The 21,676-nt window shown below is 44.7% G+C and overlaps 1 protein-coding gene across 1 annotated transcript in view; it reads right to left on the bottom strand.

Annotated features, from left to right (window-relative positions):
* The window catches only part of DDC (dopa decarboxylase), a 379,409-nt gene extending 357,955 nt beyond the window's left edge, over positions 1-21,454 (bottom strand). Inside the window, exon 1 of the mRNA XM_073678337.1 lies at positions 21,312-21,454. The gene's annotated coding sequence lies outside the window, so the exon portion shown is untranslated. The remainder of the gene's footprint in view (positions 1-21,311) is intronic.
* Between the last annotated feature and the right edge of the window lie 222 nt (positions 21,455-21,676).

The following is a 21,676-nucleotide window of genomic DNA, read 5'->3' as shown; positions in this document are numbered from 1 at the left end:
CGCGCACGCTCCCTCTCTCTTAAAGGGGCCGCGCGCGCCGTCCTAAGGAGTCCCCAGCCAATAGCACAGTTACTTATCTCTGCTTCAGCCCTCAGGTTCCGCTGCTAGCTTGATTCCTCATCCTGCCTGCCAACCTGTTATCTGCTCGTTACCTGCCTTCTCTGTCAGCCCGCTCACCTGGGAGCACCCGCCTGTTACCTGCTGTGTCCGTCAGCCTGCTCACCTGGGAGCGCTCACCTGTTACCTGCCTGTTACCTGCCTTGTCTGTCAGCCCGCTCACCTGGGAGCGCTCACCTGTTACCTGCCTGTTACCTGCCTTGTCTGTCAGCCCGGTCACCTGGGAGCACCCGTCTGTTACCTGCTAGTCTACCTGGAGGCTCTGCCGTCACTTACTGTGACCACCTGCCTGGTAAACCTAGAGACTACTACCTGCTCTGCTGTCACGTACCGTGAACACCTGTCAGCTACCAGTGACTTCTGCCTGCTTGCTGTGTCCATCCGTCATACCGGTCAGTCCCAGCCATCTGACCCGTGGGAGCCACCTGCTCTCTTACAAGGTCGTCCCCAGAGTAGCACCTGGTCCCTCTGGCCAGATCCTCCCTGGTCACGGAGTCGTTAGCCGCCGTACGACCAGGGTCGGTTCGGGTTGATACTTAGTTACGCCCCTCTGGGTCCCTCCTTGCACCGCGGGACAGAGGTTCCACCACCCAGACCCGTAACATAATGGACTCCATATATTGCTATATACAGAATAATGGACCTCACATAATGCTCCATACAGAAAAATGGACCCCATATATTGCTCCATACAGAATAATGGGCCCCATATAATGCTCCATACAATATAATGGGCCCCATATATTGCTATATACAGAATAATGGACCCCATATAATGCTCCATACAGAATAATGGGCCCCATATAATGCCCCATACAGAATAATGGACCCCATATATTGCTCCATACAGAATAATGGACCCCATATAATGCTCCATACAGAATAATGGACCACATATAATGCTCCATACAGAATACTGGACCCCATATAATGCTCCATACAATATAATGGACGTCCTAAATGGACTTTCCTAGGGAGCCGGTTCTGGTGACATCAAATCCAACCGGGCCCCTGCTATGCATGGAGACTAAACACAATGGCCCTAGGGGATTTCTGAATGGTGGTGCCATGTATCTCCCTATATCTATGTGCCAGACTGGGTCGAGACCCAGGCAGAAATTCCCCATGTTCTTAGGATTTCAAAAATCTATTTGAGGTATGCCTTGTACTTCCAATAGTATTTCCATAACTCGATATGGAATTCCTATCTGTCTTAGGCTGCGTGCCCACTATGTGTTTTTCAAGCATTTTTGCCGTGGAATTTCCACAGCGAAAACGCTTAAAAAATGCTTGGTAATACGTGCCCCATGGTCCCCAATGATTATCCGCATGTGCTGTGCACATGCTGCGGAAATTTCTGCAGCGGATTATCATTGCGGAAAAATATGCAGCATGTTCATTAATTTGGCGGACACGCAGCGTAATTGCCGCCATTGACTTGCATTGAAACGCATATTATCCATGTCAGCACATTTGCACACACGGATATTATGCGATTCTATGTGCGGATGGTACCCGAGTTTGGAGAAGAGGAGAGTCTCCTCCAGACTCGGGTACCATAGAACCTGTTAAAAAAAGAATTTAAAATAAAAAATAAAGATTATACCTTTCTTCTGATGGCCCCCGGTCTCCTCAGCGATGCGTCTGGTCTGTTGTATGGGTCGCGGAGGTGTGAGGACCTGCCATGACGTAATTTAGTCATGTGACAGGTCACGCGACCGCTGCCGTCGGTGGCCACGTGACCTGTCACATTACTCAATGACGTCATCGCAGGTCCTTTCACACCACCGCGACCCATACAATAGACCAGACGGAGCGGAGAAAATACCGGGGGCCATCGGAAGGTAAGTATAATCTTTATTTTTTATTTTTTACCATTTTTATTCTTTTTTTTAACTATTACTTGGTCACACTATATAAATCCATGACGGTTGCATGGATTTATATAGTGTGACCAAGTTGTCAAGCACTTTTCCAAGTGATGCTAAAATCGCTTGGAAAAGCGCTTGATAACCCGCATGCAGAAATGCATGCAAAAACACTTGACAAACGCTTCTACCTGGCAGGAAAAACGCATGTAAAATCCGCATGCATTTTTCCTGCCAGGGAGAAGCGGAAAAAATATGCAGCATTTCCGCATCATGGGCACTTAGCCTCACTAAAGGAAAACCACATGGCAACATGCCTTTTGTTCTGTGTTGTTCTGGCTCAAGGTGTGATATTTGTCACTCACAGTCTCTTGACCCCCCTCCTCCAGCTCCTCTGGGTCCTGTTACACCTGCACACTGAAGGGGCTTTATAATCTTCTGCCAAATATGATACAATGATTGACATGGAATTATATCTCCAATATTCTTCACAGGCCCTATATAATGCTGCCTACATAATGTTGCCCATATAATGCTCCCTACATAATAGGCCCCATATTATGCTCCATACATAATAGGCACCATATAATGCTCCAAACATAATAGGCCCCATGTAATGCTTCATACAAGATGGGCCCCATATAATGCTCCATACTTGATGGACACCATATAATGCTCCATACAAGATGGGCCCCATATAAAGCTCCATACATAATGGGCCCCATATAATGTTCCATACAGGAAAAAAATCAAATACTTACCTCTCCTCGCTGGCTACAGCTCTAGACTCCTCAGCATCTCCTTCTTCCCGCTCTCTGTCCCGTGACGCTCATAGAAGAGGGTGGGCTGTAGTGACATCATCGTGCCCTTTGCCCTGAAACATCACAAGTCAGCATATGCAGAAGAAGCTGGAGCTGCAGGGAACGGGGAGAAGTAAGTATTCCAAGTGCCAGGGTCCTGAGCAAGCGGGGGGGCTAACTCATTGGGATTTCAAAAATCTATTTGAGGTATGCCTAATACAGATAGGAATTCCATAACTCGGTATGGAATTCCTATGTTTCTCACTAAAGGAAAACCACATGGAAACAGGCCCTTTGTCCTGTGTTGTTCTGACTCGAGGTGTGATATTTTTCACTCACAGTTTCTTGACCCACCCCCCTCCTCCAGCTGCTCAGGGTCCTGTTACAACTGCACACTGAAGGGGCTTTATAATCCTCTGCCAAATAGGATACAATGATTGACATGGAATTATAGCAGAAGGTGTGCTATAGTAACATCATCGCGCCCTCTGCCCTGAGATGTCACAAGTCAGCAGACATGGAAGAGACTAGAGCTGCGGGGAACAGGGAGAGGTAAGTATTCCAAGTGCCAGGGCCCTGAGCAAGCGGGGGGGCTAACTCATGGGTGCTGACACTAGGCTCCCCCAGAGCACTGTCCCCATAGCGCGCCGGTGTCCTCGACGGGGAGTAGACCCCCCCGCTGGCTCAGGGCCCCCTGATGGCTCAGGGCCCTGGCACTTGCCCGGGTGCGCCAGGTGCTGACCCGGCCCAGGGTGACATAACAGTCATGTGACCTTGATGTTACCACAGGCCCTGTATGGTGCAGGAGTTTAAAAGAACTGATGAAGAGTAGACTGATAAGTATTCTATAGAGTGTACATACAGTACAGACCAAAAGTTTGGACACACCTTCTCATTTAAAGATTTTTCTGTATTTTCATGACTTTGAAAATTGTACATTCACACTGAAGGCATCAAAACTATAAATTAACACGTGGAATTATATACTTAACAAAAAAGTGTGAAACAACTGAAAATATGTCTTATATTCTAGGTTCTTCAAAGTAGCCACCTTTTGCTTTGATGACTGCTTTGCACACTCTTGGCATTCTCTTGATGAGCTTCAAGAGGTAGTCATCGGAAATGGTTTTCACTTCACAGGTGTGCCCTGTCACGTTTAATAAGTGGGATTTCTTGCCTTATAAATGGGATTGGGACCATCAGTTGTGTTGTGCAGAAGTCAGGTGGATACACAGCTGATAGTCCTACTGAATAGACCTTGGAATTTGTATTATGGCAAGAAAAAAGCAGCTAAGTAAAGAAAAACGAGTGGCCATCATTACTTTAAGAAATGAAGGTCAGTCAGTCCGAAAAATTGGGAAAACTTTGAAAGTGTCCCCAAGTGCAGTTGCAAAAACCATCAAGCGCTACAAAGAAACTGGCTCACATGAGGACCGCCCCAGGAAAGGAAGACCAAGAGTCACCTCTGCTTCTGAGGATAAGTTTATCCGAGTCACCAGCCTCAGAAATCGCAGGTTAACAGCAGCTCAGATTAGAGACAAGGTCAATGCCACACAGAGTTCTAGCAGCAGACACATCTCTTCAACAACTGTTAAGAGGAGACTTTGTGCAGGAGGCCTTCATGGTAAAATAGCTGCTAGGAAACCACTGCTAAGGACAGGCAACAAGCAGAAGAGACTTGTTTGGGCTAAAGAACACAAGGAATGGACATTAGACCAGTGGAAATCTGTGCTTTGGTCTGATGAGTCCAAATTTGAGATCTTGTCTTTCTGCGACGCAGAAAAGGTGAACGGATGGACTCTACATGCCTGGTTCCCACCGTGAAGCATGGAGGAGGAGGTGTGATGGTGTGGGGGTGCTTTGCTGGTGACACTGTTGGGGATTTATTCAAAATTGAAGGCATACTGAACCAGCATGGCTACCACAGCATCTTGCAGCGGCATGCTATTCCATCCGGTTTGCATTTAGTTGGACCATCATTTATTTTTCAACAGGACATTGACCCTAAACACACCTCCAGGCTGTGTAAGGGCTATTTGATTAAAAAGGAGAGTGATGGGGTGCTACGCCAGATGATTACGTGATTCTGTTTTTTTTCAAATATGACGCGATCTATTTCTCTACGATTTTGTTGCCATGCTACTCTTTACTCTTCAGTTTAGTTTTCAAATAGCGCTCAATATGATTGTGAATTACGTTGGCACCTCATAGCTCTTTCCTCATTGGTTTAATTTTCAATTCGCACACATTTTGCAGTGGCGTGTCTTTGCAGGCGTACATGTCGCTTTTCTTCACTTTCTAGTGATCTTTGCTGTCTTTTCCTTGCAGAATCAGCGGCTTTGTGCTCACCTTGGAATTATATTTCTGTGGATGTCCCATTGTAAATGCTTTGGTTTGCTGTTCGACAGGTTTTGTTGAAAAACCGTTGATTTGCTCTTAGGTAGATTTTGTTTTGAAAAAATCAGGTGATTTGCTTTTCGGCAGAATTTGTTTTGAAAAAAGCAGTTTATTTGCTCTTGCTTTAATAAAAGCAAGGGCAAATAGGTGGAGTGTATAATATACAAAGAACTCTGGCCACACGTGAATGAAAAAAATTGTACGATGGAAATCCCTCAATAATAAAACTTCATATTTCTGAAACCACTTCCAATTAAAAAAAAAAAAAGAATTACATTTCTGGATTCCCCGCATTTAAATACGTATTTCATAAGCAGGTTGACTCTGTGTTGTAGCATTAAGTTTTGAGTTAATCAGAAAAGAACAGATCAGTAGAAGCTGTGTTGGTAAGGTAATGTTGTTGACTGTAATAATGGCAGAGCCAGAGTAAATAAAAAAAGAACAGATCAGTAGAACCTGTTTTGTTAAGGTACTGTTGTTCTTGAAAGTATGTATATAACTTGGGAAGAAAACGAAGAGTGAGAAAATAATAACAAAACAACATCAGCTGATGTTTTTCTCGGACACACTTTCAACATTAAGCTCTTTATGTAGTAAGATGGGCTATGGGGGTGCATTATACTATATGGGGGTGCATTACAGTGTATGGGCTATGAGGGGTGCACTATACTCATTATACTATATAGGGTGCATAATACTTTATGGGCTATGTGAGGGTGCATTATACTATATGGGGGTGCATTATGCTGTATGGGCTATGGGAGTGCATTATACTGTATGGACTATGGGGGTGCATTATACTGTATGGACTTGGGAGTGCATTATACTATATGGGGGTGCATTATACTGTATGGGCTACAGGGGTGCATTATACTGTATGGGCTACAGGGGTGCATTATACTGTATGAGCTATGGGGGTGCATTATACTGTATGGGTATGGGGGTGCATTATATTGTATGGGCTATGTGGGGTGCATTATACTGTATGGGCTATGGGGGTGAATTATATTATATGGGGGTGCATTACAGTGTATGGGCTATGGGGGTGCATTATACTCATACTATACGGGGGTGCATTATACTTTATTGACTATGGGGGTGCATTATATTTATTGTACTATATGGGGTGCATTATACTGTATGGGCTATAGGAGGTGCATTATACTATATGGGGGTGCATTATACTGCATGGGCTATGGGGGTGCATTATAATGTATGGGCTATGGGGGGTGCTTTATACTGTATGGGTTGTGGGGGTGCATTATACTATATGGGGGTGCATTATAGTGTATGGGCTATGGGGGTGCATTATACTCATACTAAATGGGGGTGCGTTATACTGTATGAGCTTTGGGAGTGCATTATATTATATGGGGGTGCATGATCCTGTAGGGGCTATGAGTGGTGCATTATACTGTATGGATTTTGGGGGTGCATTATACAATATGGGAGTGCATGATACTGTATGGCAATGGGAGGTGCACTATACTCATTATACTATATGGGAGTGCATTGTACTATATGGGGGGCATTATACTGTATGGTCTGTGGGGTTGCATTATACTGTATGGGTGTACATTATACTGGATGGACTAGGGAGTGCATTATACTGTATGAACTATGGGGTGCATTATACTATATGTGGGTGCATTCTAGTGTATGGGCTATAGGGGTTGCATTATATTCATTATACTATATGGGGGTGCATTATACATTATGAGCTATAGGGAAGCATTATATTCATTATACTATATGGGGGTGCATTATACTGTATGGGCTTTGGGGGTGCATTATACTATAAGGGGGTGCATGATATTGTATGGACTATGGGGGGTGCATTATACTCATACTATACGGCGGTGCATTATACTATATGGGGGTGCATTATACTGTATGGGCTATTGGGGGGTGCATTATACTATATGGGGGTGCATTATACTGTATGGGCTATGGGAGTGCATTATACTGTATTGGCTATGAGTGTGCATTATGCTGTATGGACTATGGGTGAATTATGCTGGAGGCCTTTAAACTATATGCAAGCAATTATACAGTGTGAAGGTTTGTGTGGGATCCATCATGCTGTGTGAGCACTATTATACAGTGTGGAGAGGTGTGGCGCCATTATATTGTATATAGGCCCATTATACTGCATGGAGGGCTGTGTGGGGGTCACAGTTGGGGGATCATACTGTGTTGGGGTCACAATACTTTTCTGGAGCAGTTGAGGGGTGGAGTTCAGTAGGGTCATCATATTTTATGAATTCAATAAGAGGGGAATCTAGGGATCTAGTAGGAGGAAAATTAGAGGGCACACAGTACCACACAGCAGGTGCAGTAATAGGGACACATATGGCAGCAGCGGCTCAGCATTGGGGTATCGGTAGGATGAGGAGGTTGTGCAGGTTGGGGATAAATGGAGACGGTGCTGTAAATGTGAGAAGTCATATGTGTCTTTGTTGTAATCTCTGCAGACGTGTCGTGGCTGGAGGAAGTTGCCATGTCGGGCTGTTCTAGATGGAAAAGATGGGAAAAATTAATGACTCCACCAGAAAGAATGTCAGCTGTAAGTCACCATCAATAACTGTACTTTAATCTCTTACATGTTCTGCAGGACTGGCATCTACCACTATGTGGTCACCATATGGCAGCAATATCAGTGTTGGTCTTTGTATAGAGGTTTTTATTAGTAACAGCGTGTGTAACATAATCAAGTTTACAACCCATGGCACTTTAGCTAATCTCCCTGGACGTGGACAGTAGAGAAAAATTGATGAATGGTTGCAACGCAGGATAGTCCGGATGGTAACTAAGCAGCCCCAATCAAGTTCCAAAGAATTTCAAGCTGTCCTGCAGACTCAGGGTGGATTAGTGTCAGCGCAAACTATCCATCGACAATTGAATAAAATTAAGCGCTATGGCAGGAAACCCAGGAGGACCCCACTGCTGACTCAGAGATATAAAAAAAGCTAGACTGCAGTTTACCAAAATGTACATGAGTAAGCCAAAGTCCTACTTGGAAAGCATCTCGTGGACAGATGAGACCAAGATAGCATTTTTTGGTAAAGCACATCATTCTACTGTTTACCAAAAACGGAATCATGACTACAAAGGAAAGAACACAGTACCTACAGTGAAATATGGTGGAGGTTCAAAGATGTTTTTGGGTTGTTTTGCTGCCTCTGTCACTAGGAGCCTTGAATGTTTGCAAGGCATCATGAAATTTGAAGATTACCAATGGATTTTGGGTTGCAATGTAGTGCACAGTGTCAGAAATCTGGGTTTTCATCCTAGGTCTTGAGTAGGGAATAGGATGAGTGAACCCGTGGAAGTTTGAGTTCATTGGGTCCGACCGAACTTTAGTCTAAAGTTCGGGGTGGGTACCAGAACTGTTACTTAACTTGAACCTGAACCTTTACCCCATAGAAATCAATGTGGACCCAAACTTTGGAGCTGTAAAATGTCTCTCTCTCTTACCTGGACTCCTGAATAGTGTTGAGCCACCCCCGTAGTGTTCGAGTTCGGTTCGGTTCATCGAACACCCGTGTGTTCGCCGAACTGTTCGTCGAACTGTTCGTCGAACACCTTCGAACACCGTTAAAACCAATGGCAGGCAAACAAAAACACATAGAAACACATAGAAAACACCTTCAAAGGTGTCCAAAAGCTGACAAACTGCTCAGAAGACACAACTAACACATGGAAAAGTGACAAGTACATATAGTCATGCGAAAAGAAAAGAGGTGGAGGAGTAAAAGGAGGGGGAGACACAGATATAGGCATGTCATGCCCTTCTAAAATCCAAAAAGTGAGAAGCCGAGACGGCCAGTCCGCTCCTGCCCGTGCCACCTCCGTGTCGCCGGGTTTGTGCCAGAGCCGCGGTGAACCCTGACGGCCAGCCCCCCTCTCCCAATACTGGTGCCTGTCCGCTGGTGGGTCGAGAGAGCCCCCCTGTGGTGGAGGCAGCTCTAAGCTTTTTAATTTAAATTGTCCCTCTAATTTGAATGAATACACTTTAAATCCATTTACAAGGATCTATTGGAGGGCAAGTCTCATGCCAGCAGCCGCGTAATTCCAGCTCCAGTAGCGTCCACTAAAGCTGCTGCAGTTAAAAAGCTTTTATAAGGATCGAGCTCGGCTGTCCACCGCAAGGCGTCCTAGTGCCAGTCCCAGCCCCTATGCCTTGGGGTGCCTCCTGATGCTCTTCACTAAGTATCCCGTGGTCCCGAAGCATTTCCTTTGAAAAAATTAAGTGTCCAAACTACAGGTGGTGTAGCTTGCTTAACAGCCGGGATAATCCGCTGACTAGCAGACACTGCTACTAGGCACAAAGTATTTCCTGGGCTAGATGCAGTTAAAAATTTGTAAGTAGATACTCTCGTTGGATGCTGAGAAAGCATTCCATAGAGTCTCCTGGCACGCCATATATGATTCTCTTAAAAAGCTTGGGGTAGGGGTCTAGGGGACCCTTTTATAGCCAAAATCACGGCCCTGTATCACAATACGTCACCTAGGCTGAAGATAAATGGAACTGTAGCACCGAGGGCTCGGTTGCTACAGACGTATTGCACCTCACCCAGAGGTGTGATATCTCACTCTCAGATAAGGATGGAGTGTGGATCAGGACCCGACACCTGCATGCATTACACCACATTGCCGTGGGGCAGGGCGACCAATATGCCCCTGAGATGGGCACGACAGTCCCTGTCCCTTGCTGGAGTGGGGGGAGGGAACACTGAGGAAGGGGAACCCTGCAGTGCAGGAGCAGGGAGGAAGCAGTTCCTGGGTGCATTGAGAAGGGAGTATAAAAGGTGGGCACCATCTTAGTTCAGTGCAGAGAAGTCTGAGCAGAAGTGGCAGGGAGCAGGGGCTCTGCATGAGCTCTGCTCCGGAGGCGGGCCTAGTAACAGAGGCCCAGGCCTGCAAGAGGGAGAAGGAAGGAAGAGGAGCGGAGAAGGCTCCAGGAACGAGGAATGAAGGGATCCCAGGGGTGCGGACGGGCGAGTCGCCACCGCACGCCCGAATCCACCTGCGTGGAGGGGTCAGGCCAAAGGGGGAGACCGGTCCCCGAACTAGTGGAGGCAGGAAACGACCCTCAGCTAGAAACCGGAGGCTCTGACATTTTATGTGGCGCAGCCCCTTGCTCCACCCGCTAGGAAGGCACCACATAGGGTCAGGGAAACTGGCGCCAAGTTTACCAAGAGGAGGCCCGAGGCAGCCGGACAGAAGTGTTGGTAAGAAAGGCCAGACAAAGGACACACAAAGGGGGTCCTGTGAAGCGCTCCAAAGTTATCTGGGAGTTGTCTGAGCCCCTCACCTGGTGAGCACAGTACGACGTGGGCAGCCGTTACCTGCAGACGTGGTCTGGATAATAAGAACTGTGAGTAAAGGCCCTGAACTGCATCACTGACTCCGTGTCGTTACTGCTGCTGCCCTGCACCATCACCCCCATCCTCCGCATACACTGCCCTGAGGCTATACTCCTCCCGTGGGGAGTTATGCTACGCTCTGCTGCACCCACAACACCAGCCTTAGCGGTCTGCCCTGTAGCGGCGGTTCACTCTGACCGCAATCCACGGGTGGCGTAGTCGGACATTTAAACATCAAAACCACATAAATAGTTCCGCCACTGGTTTGACCGCCCTGAGCCACGGAACCGGATCGCCGCCACGAAGACTACAACCACCAGCATCCACCAAAAAGGGTCCGGCTCCGGGTGTCCCAAGGCCCAGGGGGTGCGTCAGAACATTTTCATCACCTTTCACAATCACCAATGGGACAAGGCAGGGATGTCCTCTGTCCCCTCTCTTATACATCCTAGTGACGGAGCACCTGCTCTCATCAATTCGCCATAACCCCAATATTAGGTGGATTGAGGTGGGAGGCACCGAGTACAAGTGCTCTCTATTTGCTGATGATGTCCTAGTATATATCACTCAATCACATATATCCATCCCTGCTGTTATGGCTGAAATAGATCACTTTGTTACATGGTAAAATTTTAAAATCAATGCAGCGAAGTCTGAGGCCCTCGATGTCTCCCTCCCTAAATCCATATAGGATTCCATCCAGTCCAACTTTCCCTTTGCCTGGCCCTCACAGGGTATCAAATACTTAGGAATTCCTATTCATAGAGACCTCTCCCATCTATGTTATCTTAATTTTGGGCCCTTTATTGAACAATTCCATACAGACCACGGTTGGCAAGTTAGAACTGTAAGATTCACTACGTGAACCACTGGTGTTTTGTGGAAAAGCACATGTACACCGCGTTCCAAATTATTATGCAAAAAGTGTTTAGGAGTGATAAGGGAAGAATTTGTTTGTTTGTCAGTTAAACTCATTGATGGTGATGTGTGTCAGGGCTCTTTATATCACTGTAAGCAATTGCAGACACCTGTGCTAATTAGTTTGGCAGGTGTGTCCAATGAAAGGCAAGACTACTTAAGAAGGCTCTCTCACATTATTAAGCAGCCTACATTTTCTGCCAAAATGGGAAAGAAAAAGGATGTGTCGGCTGCTGAGAAGCAACAAATTGTGGAGTGTTTAGGTCAAGGCATGACTACAATCAACATTGTGCGATGATCAGGATGAAGTGTCTTGGCAATCAAGAAGTATGTAGCTGATTCACAGTACACACGTGTGCGTGCTGATAAGGGCAAATTGAGGACTCTTTCCTACAGGCAATTACGTCAGGTTGAAACAGCAGCGGCAAAAAAGCCTTGTCATAGCAGCAGACAAGTTTTTGAAGCTGCTTGTGCCTCCAACGTCCCCCGAACAACAAGATGCAGGGTCCTTCAGAGGTTTGCAGCTGTGCATATGCCATCCTGTCGACCTCCTCTATCCACTTCACACAAGCAGAAACGGCTCCAGTGGGCCAAACATTACATGAAGACTGATTTCAAAACTGTTTTGTTCACGGATGAGTGCCGTGCAGCGCTCGATGGTCCAGATGAATGGAGTGGAGGATGGCTGGTTGATGGACACCCCACGCAAACACGGCTAAGCGCCAACAAGGAGGAGGTGGAGTAATGTTTTGGGCTGGAATCATGGGGAGAGAGATTGTCGGCCCCTTTAGGATCCCTGAAGGCGCTAAAGATGAACTCCATAATGTATGTGGATTTTCTCAAACAGCACTTCCTGCCATGGTTCAAGAAGAAGAACCGTGTATTTCACAGCAAGATCATTTTTCTGCATGATAATGCACCATCTCATGCTGCACATAAAACATCTGCATCTCTGGCTGATATGGGCATAAAAGGGGACAAACTTATGGTGTGACCCCCATGCTCCCCTGACCTCTACCCCATTCAGAACCTTTGGAGCATCATTAAAAGGAGTGTCTATGATGGCGGGAGGCAGTTCACATCTAAGCAACAGCTCTGGGAGGGTATTCTGTCCTCATGCAAAACAATTGAAGCAGAAACCATCCAAAACCTGACAAATTCAATGGACGAGAGAGTTCAGAAGCTCCTTTCGAACAAGGGGTCCTATGTGAAAATGTAACATCACCTAGAATAAAGTTTTGAGTTGAAAACTGTTTGATTTCAGTTTCTAACAACCTGCTAATGCTTATAATTTCAAAAATGACCATTTTTTTGGTCTTTATTAAAATGAAAAGGTTGATCGAAAAGTTTGGGGGATCTAAGAGTGTGGCAACCCAGTAGTCATGATTACTTCGAATTCTGACAATATGAGGGTCATGCTGCAGGTAGTGCAGCAAGAAGGCACTTATGTGTCTTGCGCATCTCGGAGCCCCAAAATTATTTTCCGGGCTAGATGCAGCTAAAAATTATTTTTAATTTTAAATCTGGTGAAGCTTATTATAGATGGCCTAATAGGATCAGTGCTGCACACTGCTACAAAGCCCAAATTATTTTCCAGTCAAGATACAGATAAACATGATTAGTAATTTGAAAGCTTAAAACGGTTGGTAGGGTGATTTTAACCAATCATCAAGCTTTTACTCTCCCCAGGATGACACAGGGGTAGAAAAGTCGTTTCGGATCCATGATTTGTTCATCTTTATGAACGTGAGTCTGTCTACATTATCAGTGGAGAGCCGCGTGCGCTTATCTGTCAGCACACCACCAGCAGCGCTGAACACACGTTCAGACAGAACGCTGGCTGCGGGGCATGACAAGATCTCCAAGGCGTAAGTGGCTAGCTCCGGCCATTTATCCAGATTGGAAGCCCAAAAAGAGCAAGGGTCCAGTGACACAGTCGTGGCTTCAATGTTTACTTGGAGATACTCCTGTACCATCGTCTCTAGGCGTTGACTATGTGTCAGACTTCTTGTCTCCTGTGGCCTTGCAAAGGATGGGCTAAAAAAGTGGTGAAATGATTCCGCAAAATTGATGTTACCAGCAGATACTGTGGTTCTGTTACGGTTTGAGTGCTGAACACTTGACGGTCCCACGGTTGGCAAGTTGGAACTGTGAGATTCACTACGTGCACCACTGGTATTTTGTGGAAAAGCACATGTAAGATTCTGCAACAGTCTCTGCTGATACTCCTGCATGCGTGCATCCCTTTCTATGGCAGGAATAATTTCTGCAAATTTACTTTTGTACCGGGGATCTAACAGTGTGGCAACCCAGTAGTCAGGATTATTTCTAATTCTCACAATTCGAGGGTCATGTTGCAGGTAGTGCAGCAAGAAGGCACTCATGTGTGTTGCGCATCCAGGAGCACCAAGTCCCTGTTGTGTTGGTGGCGAGGTAGCAATCATGCTTCCTTCCTCTGTCCTCTCCCCCCAACCTCGCACAACAGAAATGTGATCAAGGTCTCCCTCATCTGATGAGTCTTCCATCAGTTCGTCCTCCACTTCTTCCTGGGCTCCTGCACCTTCCTCACTAGTTTGGCTGCTACCATGCGCCCTGGTAAAATCATCTCCCCCACCCTCACATGCCTGCCGCCTTGGTGCTGCCGACCGTCTGGACCTTGCAGATGTTAGCCCTTCCGCATACAACTCCTCCTCCTCTACTTCCTCCACCTCCTCTTGTGCCACCACCTGACTCCGAATTCTGTTTAACATGTGCTCCAGCATGTAAATCACCGGAATAGTCATGCTGATAATGGCATCGTCAGCACTAAACATCTTCGTCGCCATTTCAAAACTGTGCAGAAGGGTGCATAGGTCCCTGATCTGAGACCACTCCTCCAGCGTGATTTGCCCCACCTCTGAATCTCGTTGGCCCAGGCTATACGTCAGAACGTATTGCACCAGGGCTTGTCGGTGCTGCCACAGTCGCTGCAACATGTGCAGAGTTGAATTCCACCGGGTAGGCACATCGCATTTTAGCCGGTGAAGTGGCAGGCCCAACGACTTCTGTAGAGATGTAAGTCGCTGAGCTGCGGGATGCGAACGGCGGAAGTGAGCACACAGCGACCGTGCCCTCTGCAGAAGGCCATCTAGTCTGGGATAGTGGGCTAAAAATTGCTGGACAACCAGGTTCAACACGTGAGCCATACAAGGCACGTGTGTGACATTGCCCCGGCGAAGGGCCGCACCCAGGTTTGCAGCATTGTCGCACACGGCCTTCCCTGGTTTCAGGTCCAGTGGAGACAACCATTCATGAAATTGGTTCTCCAGAGCTGACCACAACTCCTCAGCTGTGTGACTCACATTTCCCAGACATTTCAATGTAAAAACCGCCTGATGACGTTGAGCCCTACTGCCAGCATAGTAAGGAGGTGTGCAGGATCCCTTCTGTGCAGTTAGAAAGCTTGTGGCATGACCAGACAGGCTTTGGGTGCAGGTGGAAGACCGAGAGGAGGTTGAGGAGGCAGAAGCAGTGGAGGAAAAATGACATAAAGAGGATTGACGCACAACTCGTGGGGACGGCAAGACTTGGACAGCAGCCCCTTGTCCTGCTGTCACCATAGTTACCCAGTGCCCAGTCAGCGACATGTAACGCCCCTGTCCATGCCTACTCGTCCAAGTGTCTGTGGTGAAATGCACCCTGTCACACACAGAGTTTCTCAAAGAAGCGGTGATGTTGTGTGCGACATGCTGGTGGAGCGCAGGCACACCTTTCTTTGAGAAGTAGTGCCGACTGGGCATCTGGTACTGGGGCACTGCGACGGACATAAGGTCTCGAAAATCCTCTGTGTCCACCAGGCGGAAAGGCAGCATTTCTGTAGCCAAGAGCTTGCAGATGGTGAAATTCAACCTCTTAGCTTTCTCATGGCTAGGAGGAAATGGTCTTTTACTTGTCCACATCTGAGGGACCGAGGGCTGGCTATTGTGCTTAGACGGGGTTGATAAGGGTGTCCCCGGCAAACTGCCGGTCTGTGAGGAAGATGCAGGCGGACATGTTAGGTTGCCTTGATCCAAAGGTGGTGCTATCGATGTCGGACAGCGCTCAAGACCAGCTGGTGTTACCACCTCCAAAGAAAATGATGACCTGCCAATCACGCTGGCTGTTGCGGGTAAAGAGGTGGCAGGTCTGCGCCCCAAAACAGGTGTGACTGCTGTCCCCCCAGTCACAGAGGATGAAGAGGCCGCGGATGCACAAGATATGGCAGACGGTGGTTGGCCCGGCCGGCTAGACCGCATTGTAGCACACTGAGCTTCCCACTGCAACTTATGCTTCATGTCCATGTGCCGGTTCATGCATGAAGTACTCAAACTATGTATTTTTTGGCCTCTACTTAGCTTTTGCTGACAAATGTTACAGATAACACGAGTTGGGTCATCTTTATCGATCTGAAAAAATGCCCAGGCTATGCAAGGCTTAGCACCCATGCGACCTGAAGAGCCACCACGACTTGTGGTGAGAGGCAGAGTTGTGTTTGAGGATGCAGTTGTTGACGTGCTTCCAGTACTACGTCTCTGTCCAGGAAGGCGCAACCTGACCTCGTCGTCACTAGCATCTTCCTCCACCTCCTCTGCTGACCTCATCTCTTGGCTGACTGTGGGTTGACAGTAAGTGGGATCTCCGACCTCATCATCATCACCCTGTGCGTTATCACACCCGTCGTCCTCAGAGCCAACCTGTTCCTGCCCTGACAAAAAACTAAAGTTGTCGCTCCAATCAGGTATTTGAGTCTTATCATCGTCTTCCTCATTGTCTCCACCAACAGGAGTTACAGTTTGGGAATGAGGGTCTACATTATGGTCAGAACCTTCTGCGTCTGGTCCTGGATCCGACTCATAAAGATTCTGGGCATCAGTGCAGATCATTTCCTCGTCTGGATTCACAGAAGCGCTGGAGTCGACCTCTGATTCCCAGGCTATAGTATGAGTAAACAGCTCTGCAGACTCAACCATCTGTTCTACCTCATACTCAGACGGGCAGCTGGAGATTTGGGAGCTGTGAGGAAGCAAGTGCGATTTGGGTGACACCTTTGAGGACTGGAGTATTTGTGATGTTGAAGTTGATGTGGAGGAGAGCCCACTTAAAGGAGCACTTGATATCCGTTGAAGCACCTGCTGTTTTTGTGCCTCATCTGGAATTTGTAGCGATTGGCGTGGCCGTAAGAAAGGGATCTTATCACATTGTCCGCTAAAAGAAGTAGACATTTTAGTTTGGCTGGAAGATGGTCTTTCTTCTGCACCTACCCCACGGACACAACCTTTTTTCCCCTTCCCAACACGCCTATTCCCCTTTCCACCAGCAGCAGGCCTTTTTCCACTCATTTTGGTGGTTAACTAATTCACAGCTCTGGAGTTGTTTGCACAAAAAAACAATGGATGGTAACCGAGCAGAGCTGAGTGGCCAAACTGTGGTATTAGGCCAAAACTATTGGCTGGGTTAGATGCAGAAAAAAATTATTTTTAATTTGCAACCTGATGGAGGTCAGTATAGATGGACTAATAGACCAAGTCCCACACACCGCTAGAAGCCCAAATATTTTTTCAGAGCTAGATGCAGAAAAAAATTATATTCAATTTGCAACCTGCTGGACGTCAGTATAGAAGGACTAATAGAACAAGTCCCACACACTGCTAGAAGCCCAAATATTTTTTCAGAGCTAAATAAAGAAAAAAATTATTTTTAATTTGCAACCTGATGGAGGTCAGTATAGATGGACTAATAGACCAAGTCCCACACACCGCTAGAAGCCCAAATATTTTTTCAGAGCTAGATGCAGAAAAAAATTATATTCAATTTGCAACCTGCTGGAGGTCAGTATAGAAGGACTAATAGAACAAGTCCCACACACTGCTAGAAGCCCAAATATTTTTTCAGAGCTAAATGAAGAAAAAAATTATTTTTAATTTGCAACCTGATGGAGGTCAGTATAGATGGACTAATAGACCAAGTCCCACACACTGCTAGAAGCCCAAATATTTTTTCAGAGCTAGATGCAGAAAAAAATTATATTCAGTTTGCAACCTGATGGAGGTCAGTATAGATGGACTAATAGAATGATGCTATGCCCAAAAGATTTTACTTCACTTGGTGCAGTAAAAAAATTGGTATTCTATACACAGGTGGTATATCTTGCAACACAGATAGGCTACTCCACTGACTAACACACTCTGCAATAGGCCAAAAAGGATTAGCTTTGCTAGATTCAGCCAAATGCTGTGAAAAAAACTTGCACAGCACTGGCACAGACCTGCCTGGCAAAAACTGATAGGAACTGATGTAACCTAGTCCTGAAAAGGACTCCAATTACAATTAGTCTTTACTCCCACAATCTATCTATTTAAGAGCACAGACCTGCCTGATAAAAGTCGTAGGAAATGCTGTAACCTAGTCCTTAAAAGGACTGCAATCACAACTATTCCCTACTCCCAAGCTATCTGTATATTTGTGCGAAAATTGGCTTGAAATTAACAAGGTATAGCGCACACAGCAACAGCGGTGCCGTCTAACAAGCAGCTGCAGCAGTGAGAAAATGGTGGCGACGGGGAAAATGGCTTGGTCTTATAGGGCAAGGACATGTGACATACACTGCCAATGACACATGCCCTTGCTTGTGTGAAAAAAAGCACTTCGCTCCGTGTGTGCGCTGCTGATAGGCTGACAGATTGCACCTCCCCACTGCAAATGCGGGAAAGAGAAAAAAAAATGGAGATCTTCATTGTTCCTGCAGAGATCCATCCCCTGCCCCTCCCCCCACCCCGCTGTACACTCAAACTGCGTATTAACATTAATTTTCATCATTACTGAGAAAAAATCCAGTTATGATTTTGGTGCACGAACAGTTATCGAACATAACCTCGAACAGCCGAATTTTTCTCAAATTGTTCGTGTTCGCCGACCGGCTCGAACACCGCCCAAAACAGCTCGAATTTGAGATTGACGAACAGTTCGAGTAGAACAACGCTCATCTCTACTCCTGAACTGTAAAACAGACTTCCAGGAGAAGAAATACTGACTTTTGGGGCACATTGTTTAGATGCATGCAAATATTATATTACTCTTATTCACAAATTTACCTTCACTTATATATAATAATAAACTGTAAAGTATACTGTGCTAACTACTGCTCATATATTGTGGTCAGAAGTCCAGTCCTGTACAGGGGCCCACCAGGGAATTCACCTGTTCTCTTGTGAGCCAGTCTGAGCCTGAGTGTTATGTCCATATGCACTAAGGTGTCTTTAACAGTAATATAAGTAACATATCACTTCTTTTTCTGCAGGATGTTTTTAATAACCGCATAGGGAAAAAATGCTATATGAACAGCAGTAAGGATTTCCCATTGAAATCAATAGGAAATGTATTTAAAGACCATGTAAAGCGTTTGTTTTTTGTGGATTTTGGAGCAGATCCATGCAAAAAAAAACCTGTGTGTGAACATACTCTAACACTGGCTAAAAGTAAGGCACTTTTTCTTCACTTTTTCTTCTTTCTGGATCTCTGTAGAGATGTGACTTCTTTCACATTTGCACCCTTTTGTGACTTTTTTGACATATTTCATTAATTTGTTTAAAAACCTGTTCAAGCAACAAGTCATTCCACTGATACAAGCTAATGTGACTAATGCAAATGGATCTAAATTCTTGCACAAATAGGTAAGAAAAATGTGCAGATTAGACATTTTTTTTATTTGTACCCAAAAAGTCACAAATACATTTACATTATAGCCAATTATTTTCTAACCACATTTCTTGTTGTTCTTCATAATACAATGCTAATTTTATATCTTCAATGAATTATGTTACATTTAAATTCTTACAAATTTCCTCCCAAAAAACTAAATGAGGGACAGTGAGTAATACATTTAATATCTCCCCCAGTCTTCCCCTTAGCAGCATTTGCCAGCATTATAATCAGAGAACACATTTTGTTATCGAGTCTGAAGTAAGAGAGAAACATGTTCTAAGGTGAGTGTATGGTGTGATTGTAAAGGCTGCTGTCCAAAACCGCCAAATTCATCTGATGTATACGTGGAACTTCCAACTCTACCCGACAGATGATGATGGGGAAAGATAAAAATCAGGCATTTGGAATTCACTTGCCCATTCCTTGTGTTTTACATGAGGATAAGTCTCCTGCTGTCCCCATGGAGAACACATGAATACTCAGGCAGGCCAAGCATTTGTGTGTGTAGAGGAGTCAGAAGAGACAACTGTTAGCAAAATAAGCAGCCAACAGTTATTTAATTGTATTTATTTTAATTATTTATTTTACTCACTTATATATCGCCATTAATTCCACAGCACTTTACAGACTTTATCGGCACTGTGCCCATTGGGGCTACATTAAGGGTATGTTCACATCCCCTATGTGAATATTTCTGAATGAATAATCCACTTGAAAGAAATATTTCCAAAATGTTTTTTGGCACATTTTTGTTGAGTTTTTACATAGTTTATGTGTATGGGTGTATTTTTTTCTGTTTCAGTTGATTCAAATTTGGAGCTTAAGCAGAAAAGCTTCAAGAATTTATATATTTCTTCTTTATCCACATAGAAAAAAATGTGGAAATAACAGGACCATGTGCATTATAGAATTTTTTTCTATTGAAATAAATAGGAAGCTTATTTAGAGAGTATTTGAAATGGTCTTGAAAGTGGATTTTAGAGCAGAATCTGCTTCAAAATCCACATCCAGAAATTCTGTTTTAACCTACTCAAAAGCCTCACTCACTTCGTTGCACATTGGCATAAATGCATTGATCTGTCTAACATGTTGATTCTGGTTATATATTTGCATTTTATTTTACACTTTGTGAATCGCAAAGTGGGAACATAAAAATTAGCCCATTTGGGGATGGTTCACAATATGCAATAGCAGCATTACAATAGGAAAATGTGTTTGAACTCTGTAGTCATACCCAAAGCGACAATGAGAACTGAGCTAGCCTTGCCATTTGTCTGATTTTTTTTTATTCTTTGGAATGTTTTTGCTTTATTTGATTCTAAAGCACTGTACAATAGACTTATGCTATAGAGGTTACAATAATAATAATAATAATAAGTATTATTATTATTATATTGGGCAGAGTAATCACAGGTACATATTTTTATTATCAGTGCAGAACTGAACTGCACTCATACAGCAGAAATATGGATCTAGGCAGGAAACATGCATATATGAAGAAAAATCTAACGTTTTTGTGGGGGTAGGTTTGCATCTAGTACAGCTTTATACATAAGCCAACTACTAATGACTAGACGGACATAAATTAATGAATGTATAACTATACACAAATAGCTTGCTAAGCAGAGTATATTCAATGTAATTTTATCCAAACTAGACAAAGTCATCGGTCACAAGTACCTTATAAAACTACACTACTTAGTTGAATGTTTATGATAGACATAATATGAAGAAAAATTAGTTATGAGCACGTGTAAATTTATAACTAAAGACAATGAACAAGGTTTTTTAAAGTAACAAATGTTTGAATAAAATGAAAATATGTTTGAATTATTTAATAATAAAATATTTTAGGTATATATACAGACATATAGAAGGAAATCACATGTAGAAATTATATTTGGAATGATCGCATTGCTGGTTACTATGTAAATGAAACGTATTATTGAGTTTACCTCTACTGTCATAAGGTACATGAGAGATAAATAAAAATAAGGTGTGAATGGCAGGGAAGGTTTAGCAGCAGTTCAAATGAGCAATAAGACTCACAGCTATAGTAATCCAGTTATTTATCTTCTTGGGATTAGGTAGAGACAAAGCTGCTGGAAGACAATGTTACTTACAGTTTACAGGGTAAATCCTCGAGATCTCCAGAAGCTGCACTCTCACATATGATGCACTGGGAAAGATGCTCACTCTATATAGTCAGCATGCCCACCTCCTCCTGGCCAATCACAGACACTCGCATGTCATTCAACAATCAGCTGCATCTCTCCAAAACAGGAGCAGTGTAGTAACATACCCTATTGTACTGGAGAATACAGAAGAGATGATTAGCAGAGCACACTACAAGGAAATGAAAAGCATATGAAACAGCCACAGTCCTATATGCCATAGGAGTTCTATGTTGCCTTACAACCAAAGAGCGATTACTTTTAAACTCTCAATCCCTCTCCATGTATAAATATATATAAATATATATATATAT

This window comes from Phyllobates terribilis, unplaced genomic scaffold, assembly GCF_046119375.1.
Source record: "Phyllobates terribilis strain yellow unplaced genomic scaffold, ASM4611937v1 Scaffold_4__5_contigs__length_816908805, whole genome shotgun sequence".
Taxonomy (NCBI): domain Eukaryota; kingdom Metazoa; phylum Chordata; class Amphibia; order Anura; family Dendrobatidae; genus Phyllobates; species Phyllobates terribilis.
The sequence above is the reverse complement of the archived record's forward strand: the minus strand, read 5'-3'. Positions and strand labels throughout refer to the sequence as shown.